General features: G+C 44.5%; 1 pseudogene; it reads right to left on the bottom strand.

Moving 5' to 3' along the window:
• Positions 1–504: 504 nt before the first annotated feature.
• LOC135277924 (mitochondrial mRNA pseudouridine synthase RPUSD3-like) lies at positions 505–19,677 on the bottom strand (annotated as a pseudogene).
• Between the last annotated feature and the right edge of the window lie 2,030 nt (positions 19,678–21,707).

Raw genomic sequence — 21,707 nt, 5'->3', positions numbered from 1 at the left:
ATCTTTTTTAGTTCATTGTAAATTCTGGATATCAGCCCTTTGTCAGACAGGTAGGCTGCAAAAATTTTTTCCCATTCTGTTGGTTGCCGATTCACTCTATTGACTGTTTCTTTTGCCGTGCAAAAGCTGTGGAGTTTGATTAGGTCCCATTTGTCTATTTTGGCTTTTGTTGCCAATGCTTTTGGTGTTTTGGTCATAAAGTCCTTGCCTACGCCTATGTCCTGAATGGTTTTGCCTAGGTTTCCTTCTAGGGTTTTTATGGTGTTACGTCTTATGTTTAAGTCTTTAATCCATCTGGAGTCAATTTTAGTGTAAGGTGTCAGGAAGGGGTCCAGTTTCTGCTTTCTGCATATGGCTAGCCAGTTTTCCCAACACCACTTATTGAACAGGGAATCCTTTCCCCATTGCTTCAAACCAGCGGTGCTGGCGACCCGTGGGGCTTGTCCTCCTGTGAATCTCCTGGTCTGTGGGCAGTAAAAATCCGTCTGGAAATGCGGTGTCCACTCACCGTCTGCGCCGTCTCTCGGAGCTGCAATTCCGACTTCCTCCTAAGCGGCCATCTTCAGCAATCCTAGTCAGGTGACGGTCTGTTGGTGTCCAGGGAATTGTCTCATTTTCTGCTTCATTTTGCTGGTACTGATCTGTCCTTTGCACACATGATGGAGACACACAGTGGACTGGAGGGAGGGAAGAAGCCTTTCTTGCACAGTTGCTGCCCTGTTTTACAGAGGAACAAAGCTTTCATTTCTCCTTCTCTCAGTAATACATATTCTTTTAGAAATGAAATATTTATTAATAGAAATGAGATTAGTACCATAATTCTAATTTCGTAATGTAGTTTTGAAATGTTTTCTTTGAAAATAATTTCAAACATAAAAAAAAGTTGTAGAAATAAAATAGTACAAAGAATAATTGCCTTTTTTTCTTGATTTGCCTATTGTGAATATTTTACTCCATTTGCTTTATCATTTATTCTTTCTTGTCCTCTCTTTATAAGTGTGTGAGTGAGTGTACACAGACATTTTTTCTCCTAATCATTTTTAGAGTATGGTATACATACCATGGCTTTTTAAGAATAGGAATTTATTTATTTATTTATTTATTTGTGAGACGGAGTTTTGCTCTTGTTGCCCAGGCTGGAGTGCAATTACGTGATCTTGGCTCACTGCAACCCCTGCCTCTTCGGTTCAAGATATTTTTTTTTTCTATAACAACAGTACAATTGACTTCACAAACTAACCTTTTGTCTAATCTGCCATCCATATTCAGTCTTGTCAGTTTTGTCAGTAGATCTAATAATGTCTTTTATAACATTTGCCTTCCACCGGTGCAGGATTCAGTTTAGGGTCAACATTACATTTAGATGTCATGTCTCTTTAGTCTCCTTTAATCTGGAACATTTCCATAGCCTAAGAAATTACTCATTTTCTTTAAGTTTTCAAATTGTTTGCATAGAGGTCTGCAAGGTAGAATTTTATAAACAATTTCTGGCTTCTCCCTATCAATAATTATTTCCCCCTTGCCACTTCTTATTTAGTGTATTTGTGCTTTTTTTCTTTGTTCATGTTTTTAGTCTTGTTATCTAGTAATTCATCGGTTTTATTTTTTCAAAGATCCGGGATTTTGATTAATGTACTGTTTTTCTCTTTTCTGCCTTATTATTTTCATCCTTGTGCTTTCTTTTTGTTCATTTTGTTTTCTTTTTTCCCTTTTGTAGAAAATTTTAGGTTTTAGGCTATGAAATTTTATCTGATCACTGCTTTTAATGTCTTCCATACATTCAGATATTTATTGTTTTCATTATAATAAGTATATTTCATGACTTCTATAATTTGTTGTAGTTCCTCTATCACCCAAGAGTTGAATTCTTAAATTTTCACAAAAAGAGGTGGTCTTAGTCTGTTTTCTGATTCTTATAACAGAATACCTGAAACTGGGTAATGTGTAAAGAAAAATAATTTATTTCTGAGAAGTTGAAGGTCAAGGGGCTGCATTAGGTAAGGACCTTCTTGCTGGTGAGGACTCTTTGTAGAGTTCCGAGGTAGCACCGGGCATCACATGGCAGGAGGGCAGAGTGTGGGTGCTCAGGTCTCTCTTCCTGTTCTTATAAAGCTGTATTCCCATGATAACATCATACGTCATATTCCTGTGATAACTCAATGAACTACTAATTCATGAATGGTTTAATCCATTCACAAAGGCAGAGCCCATGTAACCCAATCTTCTCTTAAAGGCCCCACCTCTCAATACTGCTACTGGAGATTAAGTTTCAACATAAACTTTGGAGGATATAAACACTCAAACCATAGCATTCACCCCTGACCCCAGAACTCATGTTTTCTCACATACAAATTCATTCATTCCATTACCATCATCATAAAGTCTTAACTAATAGTTTTACAAGGATATCTTAGAATTGCTTATTCTGTATCAATTTTCTATTTAACGTGTAGATACATATCTTCTTTACTTATGGAAAATTTTATTGAGATATAGTTTTAAACATTACTGTACTTCAGTTATCATTTTCTTCTTCAGAGACACCAGTAAAAATATTCCATCTCCTTGTGTCTTCCTGATTTCCTTTAAGTTTTTTTTTGCATCTGTTCCCCTTTGGGAACCTTGTAATTTATTCTTCATTTTCTTCCCATTTCTTTCCTGAGTTCACTTATCTTTTTTTTTTAATTTAATTTTTAGGTTCATTTCTGCTTTTAGTCTCTATTTCTGATTTAACAATTTTTTTTCATATTCACAACCACAAGTATTTGTTTGAGGATATTTAACTCAGACTGAATTGATGTTTCAGATTTCTTCTGCTTCATTGTTTTTGTGTTGTTGTTGTAAAAGATAGAATGCTGTTTTTTATTTCCTATTGATGTGTTATAGCAGCAGTTTGTAAACATTTTTATTTTACTTTAAGTTCTGGGTGACACGTGCTGAACGTGCAGTTTTGTCACATAGGTATATATGTGCCATGGTGGTTTGCTGCACCTATCAACCCATCATCTAGGTTTTAAGCCCTGCATGTATTAGGTGTTTGTCCTAATGATTTCCCTCCCCTTGCCCTCCATCCTCTCATAGGCCGCGGTGTGTGATATTCCCCTCCCTGCATCCATGTATTCTCATGGTTCACATTGTTGGTTTTTTTGAGAGACTTCAGAACAAAAAGAAACTCATTTTTATTAGCAATGTCTGATGCTTTGCAGTAGGTTTGTGTGGATGATTCTACTTTTTCCTGTTTTGATTCATTTGATTATCAGGGCTCCTCGGTTCAGCTCTGTATTTTGTCAGTCCTGCCCTTCTGTGCAGTTTCCTTTATAGTATCTGTTGAGTGGCGGTGGTAGGCAGGGTTGGCTTGTTTTGTTTATTACGATTTCTGCGGGATCCTTAATTTTTCACTCTTAGTTTCAACTTTTCCTTCACTTCTTGGTCTCCAAGAGGTACCACCTCTTCTGTCTTACCTGATTCTCCTCCAGAATCACAGTTTCTCTGAGGCAGCTGGACTGTGCATTACCAAGTGCTGATCTGTGCTCAGTGTTTTTGTCTTTATTGTCTCACTTACTCTTTTCTGAGGGTGGTTTTTCCTATGTTCCCTTTGGGTCCTCAGCTCCTCCCTGCTCTCCCTCACAGTCTTTTCTCCCTCTTCTCCTCTATTCTTTAGAATTAATTTGTTTGCTCTTGTACTTACAGGTACTTTGAGATTTGCATTTTCTGATTCCTAGAAACGCTGAAAGAATAGGTCTTGTGGGTTTCATTTGTCCTCCTTATGATTTTATTTTTCATGTGCATAATGGGGAGTTTCAAAATCAGCATGCCACTATTACTCTCCATACCTCAGAGTCCTTCTGTAATCATAGTTTCATAAATGAAGAAATTAAAAGCAAATATTTATCTTTACTTCTATGTTTACTTTTTATTTTATTTAACTTATTTATTTTTCTTTATTGCATTTTAGGTTTTGGGGTACATGTGAAGACCATGCAAGATTGTTGCATAGGTGCATACGTGGCAGTATGATTTGCTTCCTTCCTCCCCTTCACCTATATGTGGCATTTCTCCCCATGCTACCTCTCCCCAACTCCCCACCCCCCGCTGTTCCTCCCCTATTTGAACCCAACAGACCCTAGTGTATAGTGCTCCCCTCCCTGTGTCCATGTGTTCTCATTGTTCAACACCCGCCTATGAGTGAGAACATGCGGTGTTTGATTTTGTGTTCTTGTGTCAGTTTGCTGAGAATGATGGTTTTCAGGTTCATCCATGTCCCTACAAAGGACACGAACTCATCGTTTTTGATGGCTGCATAATATTCCATGGTGTATATGTGCCACATTTTCCCTGTCCAGTCTATCATTGATAGGCATTTGGGTTGGTTCCAGGTCTTTGCTATTGTAAACTGTGCTGCAATGAACATTCATGTGCATGTGTCCTTATAGTAGAACGATTTATAATCCTTTGGATATATACCCAGTAATGGGATTGCTGGGTCAAATGGAATTTCTATTTCTAGATCCTTGAGGAATCGCCACACTGTCTTCCACAATGGTTGAACTAATTTACACTCCCACCAACAGTGTAAAAGTGTTCCTATTTCTCCACATCTTCTCCAGCATCTGTTGTCTCCAGATTTTTTAATGATCGCCGTTCTAACTGGTGTGAGATGGTATCTCAATGTAGTTTTGATTTGCATTTCTCTAATGACCAGTGATGATGAGCATTGTTTCATATGTTTGTTGGCCTCATGTACTTTTGTAAAGTATCTGTTCATATCCTTCGCCCACTTTTGAATGGGCTTGTTTGTTTTTTTCTTGTAAATCTGTTTTAGTTCGTTGTAAATTCTGGATATCAGCCCTTTGTCAGATGGGTAAGCTGCAAAAATTTTTTCCCATTCTGTTGGTTGCCGATTCACTCTAATGACTGTTTCTTTTGCCATGCAGAAGCTGTGGAGTTTGATTAGGTCCCATTTGTCTAGTTTGGCTTTTGTTGCCAATGCTTTTGGTATTTTGGTCATGAAGTCCTTGCCTACACCTATGTCCTGAATGGTTTTGCCTAGGTTTTCTTCTAGGGTTTTTATGGTGTTAGGTCTTATGTTTAAGTCTTTAATCCATCTGGAGTTAATTTTAGTGTAAGGTGTCAGGAAGGGGTCCAGTTTCTGCTTTCTGCATATGGCTAGCCAGTTTTCCCAACACCACTTATTAAACAGGGAATCCTTTCCCCATTGCTTGTTTTTTTCAGGTTTGTCAAAGATTGGATGGTTGTAGATATGTTGTGTTGCCTCCGAGGGCTCTGTTCTGTTCCATTGGTCTATATCTCTGTTTTGGTACCAGTACCATGCTGTTTTGATTACTGTAGCCTTGTAGTAGAGTTTGATGTCTGGTAGTGTGATACCTCCCGCCTTGTTCTTTTTGCTTAGAATTGACTTGGCTATGCAGGCTCTCTTTTGGTTCCATATGAAGTTTAAGGTGTTTTTTTCTAGTTCTGTGAAGAAGGTCATTGGTAGCTTGATGGGGATAGCGTTGAACCTGTAAATTACTTTGGGCAGTATGGCCATTTTCATGATATTGATTCTTCCTAACCATGAACATGGAATGTTTCTCCATCTGTTTGTGTCCTCTCTTATTTTGTTGAGCAGTGGTTTGTAGTTCTCCTTGAAGAGATCCTTTACATTCCTTGTTAGTTGTATTCCTAGGTATTTTATTCTCTTTGTAGAAATTGTGAATGGCAGTTCATTCTTGATTTGGCTCTCTTTAAGTCTGTTATTTGTGTATAGGAATGCTTGTGATTTTTGCACACTGATTTTGTATCATGAGACTTTGCTGAAGTTGCTTATTAGTTTCAGGAGATTTTGGGCTGAGATGATGGGGTCTTCTAGATATACAATCATGTCGTCTGCAAATAGAGACAATTTGACTTCCTCTTCTCCTAATTGAATACCCTTTATTTCTTTTTCTTGCCCGATTGCTCTGGCTAGAACTTCCAGTACTATATTGAATAGGAATGGTGAGAGAGGGCATCCTTGTCTAGTGCCAGATTTCAAAGGGAATGCTTCCAGTTTTTGCCCATTTAGTATGATATTGGCTGTTGGTTTGTCGTAAATAGCTTTTATTATTTTGAGATACGTTCCATCGATACCTAGTTTATTGAGGTTTTTTAGCATAAAGGGCTGTTGAATTTTGTTGAAGGCCTTCTCTATATCAATTGAGATAATCATGTGGTTTTTGTCTTTGGTTCTGTTTATGTGGTAAATTACATTTATAGACTTGTGTATGCTGAACCAGCCTTGCATCCCCGGGATGAATCCTACCTGATCATGGTGGATAAGCTTTTTGATGTGCTGTTGCAGTCAGCTTGCCAGTATTTTATTGAAGATATTTGCATCTATGTTCATCATGGATATTGGCCTGTAATTTTCTTTTCTTGTTGAGTCTCTGCCGAGTTTTGGTATCAGGATGATGTTGGTCTCATAAAATGATTTGGGAAGGATTCTCTCTTTTTGGATTATTTGGAATAGTTTCAGAAGGAATGGTACCAGTTCTTCTTTGTATGTCTGGTAGAATTCAGCTGTGAACCCATGTGGACCTGGGCTGTTTTTGGGTGGTAGGCTCTTAATTGCTGCCTTAACTTCAGACCTTGTTATTGGTCTATTCAGGGTTTCGACTACTTCTTGATTTAGGCTTGGGAGGAGGCAACTGTCCAGGAATTTATCCATTTCTTCCAGGTTTTCTAGTTTATGTGCATAGAGTTGTTTGTAATAATCTCTGATGATGGTTTGAATTTCTGTGGAATCTGTGGTGATATCCCCTTTATCATTTTTTATTGCATCTATTTGGTTATTCTCTCTTTTCTTTTTTATTCATCTGGCTAGTGGTCTATTTTGTTGATCTTTTCAAAAAAACAGCTGCTGGATTTATTGATTTTTTGAAGGGTTTTTCGTGTCTCTATCTCCTTCAGTTCTGCTCTGATCTTAGTTATTTCTTGTCTTCTGCTAGGTTTTGAGTTTTCTTGATCTTGCTCCTCTAGCTCTTTCAATTTTGACGATAGGGTGTCAATTTTAGATTTCTCCTTGCTTCTCATGTGGGCACTTATTGCTAATATTTTCCTCTAGAGACTGCTTTAAATGTGTCCCAGAGATTCTGGTATATGGTGTCTTCGTTCTCATTGGTTTCGAAGAACATCTTTATTTCTGCCTTCATTTCATTGTTTATCCAGTCAACATTCAAGAGAAAGTTGTTCAGTTTCCATGAAGCTGTGTGGTTCTGGGTTGGTTTCTGAATTCTGAGTTCTAACTTGATTGCACTGTGGTCTGAGAGACTGTTTGTTATGGTTTCCATTCTTTTGCATTTGCTGAGGAGTGATTTACTTCCAATTATGTGGTCAATTTTATAGTAGGTGTGATGTGGTGCTGAGAAGAATGTATATTCTGTGGATTTGGGCTGGAGAGTTCTGCAAATGTCTATTAGGTTTGCTTGTTCCAGGTCTGAGTTCAAGTCCTGAATATCCTTGTTAATTTTCTGTCTTGTTGATCTGTCTAATATTGACAATGGTGTGTTAAAGTCTCCCACTATTATTGTGTGGGAGTCTAAGTCTCTTTGTAAGTCATTAAGAACTTGCCTTATGTATCTGGGTGCTCCTGTATTAGGTGCATATATATTTAGGATCGTTAGCTCTTCTTGTTGCATTGATCCTTTTACCATTATGTAATATCCTTCTTTGTCTCTTTTGATCTTTGTTGCTTTAAAGTCTATTTTATCAGAGATGAGAATTGCAACTCCTGCTTTTTTTTGCTCTCCATTTGCTTGGTAAATCTTCCTCCATCCCTTTATTTTGAGCCTTTGTGTATCCTTGCATGCGAGATGGGTTTCCTGGATACAGCACACTGATGGGTTTTGGATTTTTATCCAATTTGCTAGTCTGTGTCTTTTGATTGGGGCATTTAGTCCATTTATGTTTTGGGTTAATATTGTTATGTGTGAATTTGATGCTGCCATTTTGATGCTAGCTGGCTGTTTTGCCCATTGGTTGATGCAGATTCTTCATTGTGTTGATGCTCTTTACCATTTGGTATGTTTTTGGAGTGGCTGGTACTGGTTGTTCTTTTCTATGTGTAGTGCCTCTTTCAGGAGCTCTTGTAAAGCAGGTCTGGTGGTGATGAAATCTCTGAATACTTGCTTGTTCACAAAGGGTTTTATTTTTCCTTCACTTATGAAGCTTAGTTTGGCTGGATATGAAATTCTCGGTTGAAAGTTCTTTTCTTTAAGGATGTTGAATATCGGCCCCCACTCTCTTCTGGCTTGTAGGGTTTCTGCTGAGAGATCTGCTGTGAGTCTGATGGGCTTCTCTTTGTGGGTAACCTGACCTTTCTCTCTGGCTGCTCTTAGCATTTTCTCCTTCATTTCAACCCTGGTGAATCTGATGATTATGTGCCTTGGGGTTGCTCTTCTTGAGGAATATCTTTGTGGTGTTCTCTGTATTTCCTGGACTTGAATATTGGCCTGCCTTGCTATGTTGGGGAAGTTTTCCTGGATAATATCCTGAAAAGTATTTTCCAGCTTGGATTCATTCTCTTCGTCACATTCAGGTACACCTATCAAACGTAGATTAGGTCTTTTCACATAGTCCCATATTTCTTGGAGACTTTGTTCATTCCTTTTTACCCTGTTTTCTCTAATCTTGCCTTCTTGTTTTATTTCATTGAGTTGATCTTCGACCTCTGATATCCTTTCTTCTGCTTGGTCAATTCGGCTGTTGAAACTTGTGCATGCTTTGTGAAGTTCTCGTGTTGTGTTTTTCAGCTCCATCAATTCACTTATATTCCTCTCTAAGTTGCCTAGTCTCATTAGCATTTCATCAAATCTTTTTTCAAGGTTCTTAGTTTCTTTGCATCGGGTTAGAACATGTTCTTTTAGCTCACAGAAGTTTCTTATTATCCATTTTCTGAAAGCTGATTCTGTCATTTCATCACACTCATTCTCCGTCCAGTCTTGTTCCCGTGCTGGTGAGGAGTTATGCTGCCTTGTAGGGGGAGAGGTGTTCTGTTTTTGGGTGTTTTCATCCTTTTTGCGCTGGTTTCTTCCCATCTTTGTGGATTTATCTGCCTATTGACTTTGTAGTTGTTGACTTTCTGATTGGGTCTCTGAGTGGCCATCTTGTTTGTTGATGATGAAGTTATTTCTGTTTCTTAGCTTTCCTTTTAACTGTCTGGCCTCTCTGCTGTAGGACTGCTGAGGTCCACTCCAGGCTCTGCTTGCCTGGGGATCACTTGCAGCAGCTGCTGAACAGTAAAGGTTGCTACCAGTTTCTTCTGCTTTGTCCCTGAAGGATACCTGCCAAATGTCAGTCTGAGCTCTCCTTTATGAGGTGACTCTGTATATACAGGGGTCAGGGAGCTGCTTGAGGAAACAGTCTGTTCTTTATAGTAGCTCAAGTGCTGAGCTGTGAGCCCTGTTGTTCATTCAGAGCTGCTCAGCAGGTAAGTTTAAGTCTGTAGCAGCAGAACTCATAAACCCCTTTTTTTTTCCCAGGTGTTCTGTCCTGGGGAGTTAGGGCTTTATGAGTTTCCGCTGTGCTGCTGCCTGTTTTTTTTTTTCTTCAGTGCTGCCCTGCCCACAAGGAGGCAGCCTAGTCACTCTCAGCCTGCAGAGGCTTCGCTGAGCTGCTGTGGGCTCTGCCCAGCTGCCATGTGAACTTCCCTGCAGTCCTGTTTATATGGGTGTAGTTAGAACTGCCTCAGGAATGGTCGCCCATCTCTGTAATGACAGACTTGCTCTGTAATGGTGGGTTGCTTTTACTTTAAATTCTGGGGTACATGTGCAGATCTTACAGGATTCTTACATAGGTATACACATGCCATGGTGCTTTGCTGCCTCCATCCCCCTGTCACCTACATTAGATATGTCTCCTAATGTTATAGCTCCCCTATTTCCCCACCCCCTGCTGTCCCTCCCCTAGCCCCCCACCCCCCAACAGACCCCAGTGTGTGATGTTCCTGTGTCCATGTGTTCTCATTGTTCAACACCCACTTATGAGTGAGAACATGCGACGTTTGGTTTTCTGTTCTTGTGTCAGTTTGCTGAGAATGATGGTTTCCAGATTCATGGCATACATACTGCCATTGTCTAGAGCTCACTCATGTCTCACCAAGCTGTGAGAGGGCTGGGAAACGCAGTTGAGCTGTGCCTAGGAAGAAACTGATCGGGTGACCTCTTAGCCAGTCTCTGCTGCAGTGTGAGTGCCTTGTGAATGTGCAGACCTGTGTGCAAAGAGGAAATGATTAACAGCTGCAGAGCAGGGAGGAATGGAGGAAGCGCTCGCCTTACTCCCATTTCCCTTAGAGCTGGGTACTCAGCTGCTTGGAACATGTGGGGCTGAACACAACATGCCTCTCCCATTCCAGGTCCTGGATGAAGCCCTCCTCAGATGCCTCCAGCTGACCCCCTCCAGACTGCCCAGCTGCCCTTGCACCTCCACCTACATCGGCTCCTCCTCCCAGGCACCAGGGCCAGGGACACCCCCATCGAGCTTCTGGCGCCCCTGCCCCCTTATTTCTCCAGGACCCTACAGTGCTTAGGGCTCCACTTACAATAGTCCTCCTCTGTCCCTGACCCCTCACACACATACAAAGTAAGGGTGGGTCCTCCGGCCAGGCCCAAGGAGAATGAGGTCAGTGCTCAACATGCAGTCAGGTTTAATCCTGGGCTCATCCTGGACAGGCCACTTGCTTGCTGTGTGGCATTGGGAAAGTAACTTGACCTCTTTGGACTTGTGATAATAAAAGTTCCTACCTCGTGTTATGATTCTGAGGATTTGCTAAGAAAGTAAATGTTTATTACGGACCTTGCTTTCTGCTGAGTTGACTACATAGTCTTTTTATTTGGTGGTTTCCATCCTGATTGTGGCTGGGAGATGTTAGATTGTGTGTGTGTGTGTGTGTGTGTGTGTGTGTGTGTGTGTGTGTGTGTGTTAAAATACATCTAAAACTTACCATCTTGGCCAGGGGCAGTGGCTCACACCTGTAATCCCAGCACTTTGGAAGGCCAGGGAGGGCAGATCACTTGAGCCCAGGAGTTTGAGACCAGCTTGGGCAATGTGGAGAAACCCTCTCTCTACTAAAAATAGAAAAATGAGCTGGGCATGGTGGCGCATGCCTGTAGTTCCAGCTACTTGGGAGGATCACCTGAGCCAGGGATGCGGAAGTTGCAGTGAGCTGCGATCACACCATGCCACCTCACTCCAACCTGGGCCACAGAGGAAGACCCTGTCTCAAAATAAAATTTACCATTTTAGCCATTTTAAGCATACAGTTCTGTGGCATTAGTGTACTCACATTGTTGTGCAACCAGTACCACCATCCATCTCCAGAACATTTTTCTTTTTTGAGATGGAGTCTTGCTCTGTTGCCCAGCCTGCAGTGCAGTGGCACAATCTCAGCTCACTGCAACCTCCACCTCCTGGGTTCTTGCAATTCTCCAGCCTCAGCCTCCCGAGTAGCTGAGACTACAGGTGCACACTGTCACACCCCGCTAATTTTTTTTTGTATTTTAGTAGAGATAGGGTTTCACCATATTGCTCAGGCTGGTCTCGAACTCCTACGCTCTGGCAACACCTGCCTTGGCTTCCCAAATACTGGGATTACAGGCGCGAGCCACCATGCCTGGCCCAGAACTTTTTAATCTTATAAAACTGAAACTTTGGCCGGGTGCTGTGGCTCATGTCTGTAATCCCAGCACTTTGGGAGGCTGAGGTGGGTGGATTGCCTGAGCACAGGAGTTCAAGACCAGCCTGGGCAACATGGTGAAACCTCGTCTCTCGTAAAATACAAAAAATTAGCTGGGTATGGCAATGTGCACCTGTAGTCCCAGGTACTTGGGAGGCTGAGGCAGGGGAATTGCAAGAATCCAGGAGGCAGAGGTTACAGTGAACCCAGATAGTGCCGCTGCACTCCAGCCTGGGCGAAAGAATGAGACTCCGCCTCAAAAAATAAAACTTTGTCCCCATTAAACACTAATTCCCCCTGCCCCCAGCCCCTGTTAACCACCATTCTGCTTCTGTCTCTATGAAACTGACTATTCTAGGAACCTCATAAGTGGAGATGTCACATCTTTTTCTTTAAAAAATTGTGAAATAGGGCCAGGTACGGTGGCTCGCACCTATAATCCCAGCACTTTGTGAGGCTGAGGTGGGTGGATCACAAGGTCAGGAGATTGAGACCATCCTGGCTAACACGGTGAAAACCCGTCTCTACTAAAAATACAAAAAATTAGCTGGGTGTGGTGGCACGCACCTGTAGTCCCAGCTACTAAGGAGGCTGAGGCAGGAGAATTGCTTAAATCTGGAAGATGGAGGTTGCAGTGAGCCAAGATCGCACTACTGCACTCCAGCCTGAGTGACAGAGTGAGACTCTGTCTCAAAAAAAAAAAAAAAAAAAAAAAAAAAAAAAAAACACTACCTGAAGGGGTTCTTCTGCTCAGTTGAGGTTGGCAATGACTGCCCTGGTTTGGGAGAATTACTTGCTTTTCAAGTTTACCTTGCATCCCTAAGCAATGCATTTGTATACATTGTATATAATAATGTAATTATTATATTACGTTGTATATTATTGTATTACGTTGTATATAATAATGTATACAAATGCATTGTATATCACAATGCATTTGTATACATTGTATACATTTGTATATAACAACCAGTGTTATACATGCATCCCTAACCAATGTATTTCATTTTGCCTGGTTTTGAAGTTTCTGAAACCACACTGTATATATTCTTTCATGATTTGCTCTTGCTCCTAATTGTAAAGGGCATCTGTGTTGCATGGCATGTGGTTTGAATTCCAGAGTTGGCATAGACCAGTTAGGTCATTTGGCTGTTACCACAATGCTGCTCCTGGTGCGGTTACACAAGGATTTCCAGATTAGAGTGTCTGGCCTGGTGTGTTCGTTTGCTAGAGCTGCCATTAACACATTAACACAGCCTGAGTGGCTTAAAACAACAAACGTGTTAATAGTCTCTTGGTTCCAAAGGCCAGAAGTCCCAGCACAACATCACTCTGAAGGCTTGAAGGTGAGAATCCTTTCCAGATTCTCAGATGGCTCCAGGTGTCCCTTGGCTTATGGCTGAATCACACCAATCTCTGCTTCCATTTTTTCTTTTTTAAGTTTTTTGTTTGTTTGTTTGTTTGTTTTGAGACAAAAATCTCTTGTTGCTCAGGTTGGAGTACAGTGGCACAATCTCAGCTCATTGCAACCTCCGCCTCCCAGGTTCAAGTGATTCTCCTGCCTCAGCCTCCCAAGTAGCTGGGATTACAGGTGTGCACCACCAGCTCTGGTTAATTTTTGTATTTTTAGTAGAGATGGGTTTTCACCATGTTGGCCAGGCTGGTCTTGAACTCCCGACCCCAAGAGATCCACGTACTTTCACCTCCCAAAATACTAGGATTAGAGACCTAAACCACTGTGCCCTACCTGCTTCCATCTGCACATGGCTTTCTCCTCATGTCTGTCTGCTCTTCTTTTTTTTTTTTTTTTTTTTTTGAGATAGAGTCTCACTCTGTCACCCAGGCTGGAATGTAGTGGTACAAGCATACCTCACTGCAGCCTTGAACTCCTGCCTCACCTGAGTAGCTGGGACTACAAGCACACACACCACACCCAGCTAATCCTTTTAAAAATTGTAGGCCGGGCATGGTGGCTCACACCTGTAATCCCAACACTTTGGGAGGCCAAGGAGGGTGGATCTTGAGGTCAGGAGTTCAAGACCAGCCTGGCCAACATGATGAAACCCCTTCTCTACTACAAGTACAAAAATTAGCCAGGCATGGTGGTGCACACCTGTAGTCCCATCTACTCAGGAGGCTGAGGCAGGAGAATTGCTTGAACCCGGGAGGTGGAGGTTGCAGTGAGCCAAGATCACGCCATAGAACTCCAGCCTGGGCAAGAGAGTGAGATTCTGTCTCAAGAAAAAAAAAGGCCAGGCGTGGTAGCTCACGCCTGTAATCCCAGCACTTTGGGAGGCTGAGGCAGGTGGATCACCTGAGGTAGGGAGTTCGAGACCAGCCTGACCAACCTGGAGAAACCCTGTCTTTACTGAAAATACAAAAATTAGCTGCACATGGTGGCATATACCTGTAATCCAGAGCTACTCAGGAGGCTGAGGCAGGAGGATTCCTTGAACCCAGGAGGCGGAGTTTGTGGAGAGCTGAGATTGCGCCATTGCACTCCAGCCTGGGCAACAAGAGTGAAACTCCGTCTCAAAAAAAAAAAAAGTGTAGAGATGGGGGCCGGGCTTAGTGGGTCATGCCAGTAATCCCAGTACCTTGGGAGGCTGAGGTGGGTGGGTCACATGAACTCAGGATTTTAAGACCAGCCTGGGTAAAATGGCAAAACCCTGTCTCTAGAAAATATGCAAAAAAAAAAATGAGCCATGTGTGGTGGCACGCGCCTGTAGTCCCAGCTACTTGGGAGGCTGAGGTGGGAGGATCATCAGCTCAGGAGGCAGATGTAATGAGCCAAGATCTTGCCACTGCACTCCAACCTGGGTGACAGAGTGACACCCCGTCTCAAAAAAAAAATTGAGATGGGGTCTTGCTATGTTGCCTAGGCTGGTCTTGAACTCCTAGCCTCTCCCCCAACATGCTGGGATTACAGGCATGAGCCACTGTGCCCAGCCTTCTTGCTCTTTTATTTTTTAAAGCGGGGTCTCAGTATGTTGCCCAGGCAGACTAGTCTCCAACTCCTGGCCTCAAGCAACTCTCCCACCTCAGCCTCCTTATCCGTGTGTGTGTGTGTGTGTGCGTGTGTGTGTGTGAGACAGAGTCTCTCTTGTCTCTGTTACCAAGGCTGGAGTGCAGTGATAGGGTCTCCAGTCACTGCAACCTCTGCCTCCTTGGCTGAGGCAGAACTGCTAGAACCCAGTGGGGTGGAGGTTGCAGTGAGCTGAGATCTCGTCACTTCACTAGAGCCTCAGCGACAGAGTGAGACTCAAAAATAATAATAATAATAATTAGCTGGGTGTTGTGGCACGTGCCTGTAATCGTAGCAGAAGAACTGCTTGAACCCAGGAGGCAGAGGTTGCAGTGACTGGAGATCATAAAACTGCACTCCAGCCTTCATAACAGAGACAAGAGAGACTCTGTCTCTCTCTCTCTCTCTCACACACACACTCTCACACACACACACACACACACACACACACACACACACACACGGATAAGGAGGCTGAGGTGGGAGAGTTGCTTGAGGCCAGGAGTTGGAGACTAGTCTGCCTGGGCAACATACTGAGACCCCGCTTTAAAAAATAAAAGAGTAAGAAGGCTGGGCACAGTGGCTCATGCCTGTAATCCCAGCATGTTGGGGGAGAGGCTAGGAGTTCAAGACCAGCCTAGGCAACATAGCAAGACCCCATCTCAATTTTTCCTTTTTTGAGACAGTGTGTCACTCTGTCACCCAGGCTGGAGTGCAGTGGCAAGATCTTGGCTCATTACAACATCTGCCTCCTGAGCTGATGATCCTCCTACCTCAGCCTCCCAAGTAGCTGGGACTACAGGCACGTGCCACCACACATAACTCATTTTTTTGTGTGTGCATATTTTGTAGAGACAGAGTTTTGCCATTTTACCCAGGCTGGTCTTAAAATCCTGGGTTCACGTGACCCACCCACCTCAGCCTCCCAAAGTGCTGGGATTACTGGCATGACCCACTAAGCCTAGCCCCTATCGCTACACTTTTTTTTTTTTTTTGAGACGGAGTTTCACTCTTGTTGCCCAGGCTGGAGTGCAATGGTGTAATCTCAGCTCTCCACAAACTCCACCTCCTGGGTTCAATGAATCCTCCTGTCTCAGCCTCCTGAGTAGCTGGGATTACAGGTGTGTGCCACCACCCCCAGCTAATTTTTGTATTTTTAGCAGAGATGAGGTTTCATTATGTTAGCCAGGCTGGTCTCAAACTCCTGACCTCAGGTGATCTGCCTGCCTTAGCCTCCCAAAGTGCTGGGATTACAGGCGTGAGCCACCACACCTGGCCTTTTTTTTTTTTTTTTCTTGACATAGAGTCTCACTCTGTTGCCCAGTCTGGAGTATTATGGCATGATCTTGGCTCACTGCAACCTCCACTTACAAGGTTCAAGCGATTCTCCTGCCTCAGCCTCCTAAGGAGCTGGGATTACAGGGGCCTACCACCATGCCCAGCTAGTTTTTGTAGCTTTTAGTAGAGATGGGGTTTCACCATCTTGGCCAGGTTAGTCTTGAACTCCTGACATTGTAATCCACCCACTTAGGCCGAGGTGACAGACTTACCTGTCAGCGGCTGCAGCTGGACCAGGGCACGGCCAGAGCCTGTGGCCAACACAGGAAAGTGGCTGAGAGTCTTCTTGACGCCTTCTATGATGTCCTTTCAGGATGGGGCCTTCACCGGAACTGACTGTGGTGCCAGCCAAGAGGGAACAAGCATTACAGAGGCCTGGCAGCTATACCCAGACCCTCCCTGCTCCCAACAGACTCTGGGCAGGGCCACAGTATAGGCAGCGGTCACTTGCCTGTTTTAGGGGACAGGAGAGCCAGCCATCCCAAATCCATACCCCTGACTCCTCTCCGTAGGAGTACTCTATCTAGAAGCATCCCTCCTCTTCCCTGCCCAGACCCGGACTCACAAGATTGACCCCATCGATGTGTTCCAGTTTCAGGGCGGTCTGGATCTTGCCCTCACAAGTAGCTGGGATCCCATTAGTGACAGCACTGAGAAAGGGGCAGGAAGAGATCACATCATGGTTTGCTGGGACCTCCCCACCACCCTAGGAACCTCCCAGCACCTCTCACCAGTAGGTGGCTGTGGGCCTCTGGGCTCTCCGTGCATGAATGAAGAACTTCCGGAGGCGACTAGTCACCTGGGGACAGCTGGAGAGGAGTACAAGCCCAGAGGTCTCCCTGGAGTAAGGAGACAAATCACACAAGTAAAGTCCCTTAGACTCACCCACTAAAAAGGAGGCTCTTAGGAAGCAACACTGACCTGCTTCAGGCCAAACACTAACACCAGGACTATCACCTAGACCACCTCCTGAGAAACAAGGAAGGTTTCCCCTTGTTTGATATGATAACAAGACTATGTAGCTTAATGTGGTTCTCATTTTGCCCCAGGCCCCAGGGAGCTCAGAGCCAATATCATAACGATTGTCCACCATGTGCCAGAACTTCTAGAAATTCTGCATATATTAGCTCTTAAGTTCCCCACAAAAAAAGCTCAGGAGTTTGTGGAACTACAGAAATGTTTCACCTCAAGTACCATCTTTAATTGATGGCAGTTAGAGGAAAGGATATCATGGATCCACTAGCAATGCCTGCCACAAGTACAGTCATGGAGAAGTGGCTGCACATTGAGCGTGGGTATTATTTTCTTGATTTCATGATTAGGAAAACTGAGGCTCAGGGAGGGTGTTTTTTTGTTTTTTGAGACAGGGTCTCACTCCGGTTGCTCAGGCTGGAGTACAGTGGCGGGATCTCAGCTCACTGCAGCCATCATCTTCTAAGCTCAGGTGATTCTCCCACCTCAGCTGTATGAGTAGCTGGGACTACAGGCATGTGCCACTATGCCCAGCTAGTTTTTTGTTTTTGTTTTTGTTTTTTAGCAGACAGGGTTTTCACACATTGCCCAGGCTGGTCTTGAACTCCTGGACTCAAACGATCCTCTCACCTCGGCCTCCCAAATTCCCAGCGATTACAGGCATGAACCACTGTGCCTGGCCTCAGGGAAGGTTTTGTTCTTGCTATTGCTTTTCCAGAGATGGGGTCTATTTTGCCCAGGCTGGTCTTGAACTCCTGGGCTCAAGTGATCCTCATGCCTTGGCCTCCTAGAGTGCTGGGATTACAGGCATAAGTCACTGTGCCCAGCTTCAGGGAGGTGTCATGCTTGGCCTGGTATCACACCATTTGCACTTGAGGATTTGAACCCAGAGCCATCAGCTTCCTCCTCTTCACTGTACTTGTATCCACCTCTATGATCTCAAACCTTCCCAAGGAAAATGTCTCAGCTTATCCCCAAGCAACTGTTTCCCCAACACAGACGGATGCCTGTACTCCCAGCTTCCTGTCACCCCCACCACTTACTTCCCAGATGCTAGGACAACCTGGAGCTCCTGCTCCCCAAGTCTCAGGGACTGGCTCAGCTCTGGTAGCACTGAGAGCAATGTCAGCTCTCCTGGTTTTCCTGGGAAATAGGAAAGAAAAAATACAGGAGGCCAAAGCTTCACCCCTTCACTTTTCCCACCCCCAAATTTCCCAGGTCTGGCTCCCCATCATCCTGGCTCAAAAGTCACATCATGGAGAAATCCGAATCTCCAATCTAATGTCTGCCCTCCTCCTACTGTTCCTCATAATCATAAAACCGTGTTTTAGTTTATGCATAGCACTGATCACTAGTAACTTGTTCATTTATTTTCTGACATTTCTCCCCTGGGAGCAGGAACCACATCTATCTTTTTCAGCACTGTATAGCCTGCCTAGAACAGTGCCTGGAACACAGCAGATGTTCAAGAAATAGGGGAGAAAAGAAATAAATCACTGAACGGAGACTGAGGTTCGGAGAAATTCAGTTCTTTTCCTAAAGCCACACAGCAAGCTGATCACAGAGCCTAGATATGTCTGACTCCAAAGCCTGTGTTTTGTTTATCAATAAACAATAGTTTTTTTAGATGGAGTTTTGCTCTTGTTACCCAAGCTGGAGTGCAGTGGCATGATCTCGGCTCACTGCAACCTCTGCCATCCAGGTTGAAGTGATTGTCCTGACTCAGCCTCCCGAGTAGCTGGGAGTATAAGAGGACGCCGCCACACCCGGCTAATTTTTTATATTTTTAGTAGAGGTGGGGTTTCACCATGTTGGCCAGGCTGATCTCGAACTCCTGACCTCAGGTGATCCGCCCGCGTCGGCCTCCCAAAGTGCTGGGATTACAGGTGTGAGCCACAGCGGCCGATAAACAATAATCTAGTATAGCAACTCCCATTACTGAGCGCCTGCTAGGTGCAAGGCTCCTTAGTAATCAGCATCCTCTCCCTGCTCTTAACCCCACTTCGTCAGGGCAATTGGGTTAGAAGCGGGGAGAGGGTGCAAATTAGGTGGCTCGTCCCAGCTCATGCTGCTAGCGGGAGGCAGAAGCAGGGCTGATCCCGTGGCTTCCTTGGAGAGCTCGATCGCACCCGCGGGAGTCCCTCTCACCCCTCACCTTTCCGGTCCACCACGGCTGCCCACAGCCCATCAACCAACGCCTCCCGACTGAGGTTCTTTGACAGCAGCCCCGAGAAGGGCTGGTCCCCGAGGGGCCCCGACCGTTGGCGGGAGTCTTTGGGTTGGTTCTGATTTCTGGAAAAGGCGGGAGAAGCAACGGGAATCTTTCGGTCCCGAGGTGCCGCCCATTCCTGTGTCCGCACGCCTCTTCCCAAATCCTGCGGCCTCTGACAAATGCCTCAGATGTCTGGGCTGACCACCTCGAAAATTCAGGTACGACCGGTCCCACACTATAGCCAAGGGCACTGAGGCTCAGAGAGGCCAAGGGGGCTGTTTTCAGGTAATATCTAACTGATCCAGATCCAACACGTGCCCTCCCCCTGCCGCAGCCTTCGTCCCGCAAGGGGGAGGGGGTCCTTAATCACCGGGCTTCGGTGCCAAAGCCTGCGTCCTCCAGCGCTGCGCGGACAGCCATGCGCCGCCGCCGCCAGACCCAGCCCAAAACACTGCCCCTAACACGGCGGCCGCCCATCTCCAGAGCAAGGACAACGCGTATGTGCGTCCAGAGAGGCAGCCCTACGCTCCCGATAGCGTGCTGATTGCTCAGCGTGAGTATCAATCGGAATGATTACCAGTTGACTGGTCAGCTTGAATGTCAATGGGAATGGTGAGCCAGAGGAGGCGGGGCCTTGCCTCCGCCCAGGGAGGAAATGCAGAAATGAGTCCCTGTGCTTTTGGGGAACGCGCGGGGGCACACGTATTTGATCTGTTTAGAAGACCTGTCTTAGTACAAAACCTGAAACCGCCTTTGCAAAAGTTATAATAGAAAATTATGACAGCGAAAGAAATCTGATCTAACCAACCCGCAGCTTGTCTTTAATCTCCAAACCGTCCTTGGTCACTCCTGGGCTTGGGTCAAGCTAACTTTGGGAGAAATGGTAGTTCGTAGTCTAAATGATAATAGCCCTTCCCCCCAAAAGTAAATCGGCTTTATAGAGTTAATGAAAGGCCACCAGGTTAGGAGGAGGAGAGGGGCCTGAATTCTGCTAAGGGGTACATGTAACTGATTACCAGCGGTTATTCCTGAGGCCACAGTGTTTGCAGCTTCCCCAGTTCATGATTGTCCAAGCTAAGATTGGCCTCTGGAGATGTCTTTTCAGGCTTTTGCATTTCTGATGGCCAGATCACCCCACCCGGACCCTCAACTCTTGACTCTACTAGCCCTGTGGTCCCCACCCAGAAGCAGACTCAGTGCTCGAGGACCATTTCCCACACCCCTGTAGCTGCATCCCGACCGGTCAGCAGCACCCATTCCCCTAGCCCCTGCCCGCCACACTACCCTTGAGAAATCCTAGCCTGGGAATTTTCGAGGAAACTGATTTGAGTAATAACTCCATCTCCCGGTGGCACAGTGGTAAGGCTAGCCTCGTGTCAATTAAATTGTTTATTTACTGCAATGCCATGGTCTTAGTGGATTGGTTTTGTGCAGTGGGCAGGAAGAACCCATCGGGTGATTATAAATTAGGCTATGGAGCTGCTTACCTGGATTCACTTTCACCTCAGGTGAAAGTCCTAAGAGCTGCATTTGGCTGGAATCCCAGAGCTGATGGTTTAGTGTTAAGTTAAAGACACACTTACCACAGGCCCAGAAACCCACCTCCTAGTATTTATTCAAGAGATATAAATATACACGTCCAAACTGAGATCCAGATGTGAATGTTTACTGCAATTTTATTCATAATCAACCAAACTGGAAACAACCCATCAACTGATAAGTGGATAACAAGCTGTGGTACACACAGAGTGGAATATCACTCACGAATAAAAAGAAAGAAGCTATGAGCACACACAACAATATGAATGAGTCTTACAAACACTCTGCTAAGTGAAAGAACCTAAATACAAATGACCACCTATTGTATGAGTCCATAAGGCATCCTAGGAAAGGCAAACTGTAGTGATGGAACATAGATCAGTGGTTTACAGGGGCTGGGGATGGGGGCTTGAGGGAACTTTGGGGGATGATAAAAATATTACATATCTTGTTTGTGGTGGTGGTTACATAACTATATATATTTATACATATTCATTCATCGGTATACTTAAAGGAAGAATTTTTTTGTATGTAAATTACACTTCAGTAAACTTGATTTAAACTCCTTCCTCCCCATGTGGGCTGGGCACAGTGGCTCATACCTGTAATTCCAGCTCTTCGGGAGGCTGAGGCAGGTGGATCACCTGAGGTCAGGAGTTTGAAACCAGCCTGGCCAGCGTGGTGAAACCCCATCTCTACTAAAAATACAAAAATCAGCTGGGCATGGTGGCACACTCTTGTAATCCCAGCTATTCAGGAGGCTGAGGCAGGAGAATCTCTTGAACCTGGGAGGTGGAGGTTGCAGTGCGCCGAGATTGCACCATTACACTCCAGCTTGGGTGACAAGAGTGAAACTCCATCTCAAACAAAACAAGCAAAAAAAAAAAAAAGAAAAGAAAAGAAAAAAGAAA

Source organism: Aotus nancymaae, unplaced genomic scaffold (assembly GCF_030222135.1).
Source record: "Aotus nancymaae isolate 86718 unplaced genomic scaffold, 86718_ANA_hifiasm-v0.15.2.pri h1tg000036l, whole genome shotgun sequence".
NCBI lineage: Eukaryota > Metazoa > Chordata > Mammalia > Primates > Aotidae > Aotus > Aotus nancymaae.
This window is presented reverse-complemented; position numbering and strand designations above follow the sequence as displayed.